Genomic DNA, 4,705 nt, shown 5'->3' with positions numbered 1-4,705 from the left:
AAGATAATGAAGAGAATACAATATTACTGAAGTGATACAATAGATGGCAAGCTCCAGACCCTTCTACAGTAAATATAAAATTGCTAAGAGAGAGGATATGAAGCTAGGGATGACTAATGAACTATGTAGAGAAGGAGTTAGGCATGTATATGCAGAGCGGCCATGACGCGATCGTGTAGGTCCATGGTCCTAGTAGTTGCCATTATCTGTGATATAGATTTGGCCCATAAAACTTCAGTATCTTGGATGTATCTCAACACCTACATACCCGCTTTCCAATGATTCTCCTGAGGCTTTTTGGTGAACTACTCAAAACACCAATATCAAAACTGGTATTTGGTGTAATATTACACAAGAAGATACAACTACAAACCAAGTTCATATATAATGTAGGTTTGAAGTGTCTTTAATAGATAGCTTCAAAGATCAACCTCCATCAAGGTACCAACTTCCTGGCACTCGGTCATGCCAGATGCCTTTAGTATCTCACTTACATACTTTTACTACTAAGAGATAAAAAATGTTGTCTAACTTCTATTAGGACATTAATCCTCAAACAATAATACATAAGCCCAAGATTAGTCATCTCAAACTCTGCAAACTCTGCACTAAGCATTTTTTTTTGGTGTCTGTGAGATCTTTTTCTGGTGATCCCCTGTAAAGATGAGGTCATTCCAAACTTTGCACTTAGCATTTGTTGTGTCTGTGAGATCTTTTTCTGGTGATCCCCCTATCAAGATAGAGGTCATCCGTAAAGAGAACAATGACCATATACTTTTTGTTGTCACAAAAGACATTACAAATTTACATTTGAAGGGCTGCATAAGAGACCGATACTCATTAAATAAGTATTCAACCCGTAGAGTGCCTTTCATGACTTGTAAACTTTATTTTCAAAATCGAGAACCATGAACCATGAACCTTGGTAGATGTTTCACATATATGTTCCCATTAAGGAAAGTAGTTTATATCCATTTGGAGACCACCCCTTCTATGCACAACACTACCGATGCAAGGTTAGTGCAGATTGTGGGAACAAAAGTCTCCTAAAAGTCAAAACCTTTAACTTGTGCAAAACCTTTGGCAACCACCCGGTGCCTTATATTTTTCCAAAGTACTATCAGACCTATTTTGCCTTGTAAAGTGTCAATTACCTTGCGTCTTGGAGGGCTACAAGATCCCAAGTGTGGTTTTTTTAGGATGGAGTCATATTTTGTTTTTTATGTGGCTACCATCCAATTCGAATATCCCCTTGTTCTTCAACAAAGGTGGTAGGCCCTTGAACCTTAAGTAACTCTGGCATGAGATCATAGCTCACAAGATTTTTGCAAGACTTGTTTTGCTCCTCTAACCTTTTGGATTTATGAACATTTTGAGATACATCCTTGATGGTGGCCGTAGAGGTTTTACTCCATCCAAAAGTTTTCTATACCACTTAGAGAATGGATTACCCTTTTGTGACACACGTGCTCTAGTTCTTCATCTTTAAAATCCATTTCCATGGGAAATGGTATGGCCTTCTCTCCATCAGAATACCAGGAAGTATGTGCTAGTTGTGTTGCTTTAGTAATTTCCTTGTTGCACGATGAAGAAGAAGGAAGCTTCTCCATCCGATGTGGTTGTTCCGCCTGGAACACCACATTATGACTCACCTATGCTATAAGCCAAGAAGATGCATTTCTGGATTTCAGTATCCAATTTAGTTCTTTGAGCATCTGGAACATGCACATAACATTCATACTCAAAAACTTTCAAGTGGAGCTGAAGGTCTCGTACTCGAGTAGGCCTGTAACAACGAAGTTATCCCTTTGACAACCCGTGTTACACTCCTATTAATAATGTACACAACCATGTTAACTATCTTAGCCTAAAAGGATTTATGAAGATTCCTACCACTCAACATACTCCTTTGCCATCTCCATAAGCAGCGATTCTTGTGCTCTTTTACTACAAAGTGTGAGTGGTTCAGTTGTTGCATTATGCCTTTCTCCTTGTAGAAATCTAAGAATTCTTCAGCCATGAATTCTTCAATTTGGTTCTTGTCTTAGTTTCAACCAATACAAGCCATTCCTAAAAATTTCCAAAAGCCTGAGACTTTTCCTTAATACACCCAAATCTTCCTACTGTAATTAATGTGAAAAAATAAGAAGAACATCCAAATGTAATAGTACTATAATCTTCCTATTGTGATCAACGTGAAGAAATAAGAAGAACATCCAAGTGTAATAGTACTATAATCTTCCTATTGTGATCAACATGAAGAAATAAGAAGAACATGCAAGTCTAATAGTACTGTAATCTTCCTATTGTGATCAATGTGAAAAAATAAGAAGAACATCCAAGTGTAATAGTACTCATCTTTCCATAAAGATCAGCATATATGAGCTGAAGAGAGGAGCCTTGGCGCTAACATTGGCCTTTTGTAGAAAGAGTTTCTAATGGTTCTTACCATACATCTAAACTCTTAGAAATTGGTGGAAAATGCTTGACTAGCTTACCTTTTTGTATCTCTAAAAGAGTTTGCATACTAAGATTCATAACTCTCATACCAAACTTTGTTGCTAACCAAATCGATATAGATCACAAATGTCAAAAGCTCGTATAAGTTGTTTCTCTAAATTCCCTTGTAGCCATTTACACGTTTCTTCTCTGAATGCCCTTGTAGCCATATACATGATGGTAGTGATGTGTGGGCGTAAGCTAATAATGGGTTGGGGTACTTTTTTCCTCCTTATGGGTCTTTTTTCCCCAAGCATATGTACACACTCTTATGAGTGACTGTGTAAGTGACCTTATCATGCCACTTCACTTGTACTTCACTTATTCTTATCAATCTACTTTGTGTGTTATGCTTCTCTCTATTTATGCTTGCTTGCTGCATCTCTGTGTGTGTTACTACCTTTGTCTCCACTCCAACTATTGGTATCAGAGCAGGTTCTCTTCGCTTTCACCCCCTTGTCATCACCTCCTCGAGTTGCTCTTCTGATGATCTCAAATTGAGTTATCCTCTTGGGTGGAGAAGGTATATCTTATAGTATGTACTTAACTATGTTAACATATTTTTTGTAACTTTCAAGCCATTTTGGGTGTGTTTTGGGGCTCGTTCGCAAGGTGTAAGGTTTTTGTAGACATCTCAAGAGAGTGTAAGTTCAAATAGTATGTGTTCAATTTTTGGTTTTTTTGCACTGTAAAACAACATACATTTGGTGTTTAGACAGGGTCACCATTGGCACACTTCTCCGTCGGTCAACATTACATCTTCAAGCTCATCAATAGCTTCATCATCATCATCATCATTTTAATCATTAACTTTTGCATCCTTGCCAAGCTATTTCTACATTCTACACTCTACACTCTATCATTTTTCATATACTTTGCAAGTTTCTTTCATCAATGATCTATTGGGATGGTAGCCATCTCGGTGGCATTCAGTGGGGCATTGACAATACTTGTAGGTAGATGGGATATTTATATTATGTCATAGATTTGTTATTTGTAGGGCCTGAAATGGATGTGGCAGTGATGTATTTGGGATGCTTTCCACTAAGGATAAGCTTGATGGGACCAACTACCCTTTGTTATCCTATATAATACATCATGTATTAGTTACCAAAGGGATTTAGAATGTTGTTGTTTGCATTGAGGCATGCCATGTCTTACACATCACATGATAATACATGTACTTTGGATGGTATTAATAGTTCAGATGTAACTATGGCTTCCACCTCCACACCTCCCACATAAATGAAACAAGCCATGGGGGATGGTAGGAATACACATGCACATGTATTGGTGGCACTTTCCATGAAAGGACCATTATTCCTCATATTCGCTCATGTCAAATTGCCAAGCAGGCTTGGGATACGCTTGTTGCTTTTACCAAGTGCTAACGAGGCATGAGTGGTCTACTTTTGCAGAAGCACTTAGAGTCTGATCAGTCAAAAAGGTAAAGGCAATGCCTTTCTCAGATTGGTACAAGACAAAGGTAAAATCCGCCCAATATTTGGGGAAAAGATGCTGAGAAGGGGGGTGATAAGATAAGAAGAAAGGCAAATGCAACTGTTGTTAGAAGCCAAATCATTAGAAAAAGTCTAGAGAAGGAGAAGAAGAAAGAGTTAGACATGGATGTGGTTGATGCATCAACACCAAGTGCTGAATAGGAGTCAATGAACATGCATAGGATGATTGGGCATTCATTGTGCATTAGCACCAAGTGTTGAAAAGAAGGAGTCAGTGAGAAGTATGCACAATGAATGGACATTCATTGTGCACTATAACTATGACCCTTCTTTGTGTCTTGGTATTTTGATACTGGTACTAGCAAGCACATTACTTCTCAACATGATTTGTTTTCCTTTCTTGATTTTTCTCCTCAAGGAGGAGGCATAATCATGTGTGCAAAAAACTCATCATATCAAGTGAAAGGAGTTGGTAAGGTTGTGCTCACTACTAAAAATGATGGGACAATCACTCTCTTAGAAGTATTGTTTGTACTAGGCTTGAAAAAGAACTTGATGCCATTCTCTACCATTACTAGCTTGCAGACCTAGTGGTTAGATTTTTTGATGAGTGACAAGTGTAGAGTTCATGAATTGGAGTGATGAAGACATCTATATCTGATAGTCTAAGCCATGGGCTTTACAAATTAGATATGTATGAGAGATTTTCACATAATGTTTATTCAGTTATTACTACCACATGTGCT

The sequence above is a fragment of the Cibotium barometz genome, chromosome 42 (genome assembly GCF_041138505.1).
Source record: "Cibotium barometz isolate CiBa-2024 chromosome 42, ASM4113850v1, whole genome shotgun sequence".
NCBI classification, from domain to species: domain Eukaryota; kingdom Viridiplantae; phylum Streptophyta; class Polypodiopsida; order Cyatheales; family Cibotiaceae; genus Cibotium; species Cibotium barometz.
Note: the sequence above shows the minus strand (reverse complement) of the source record.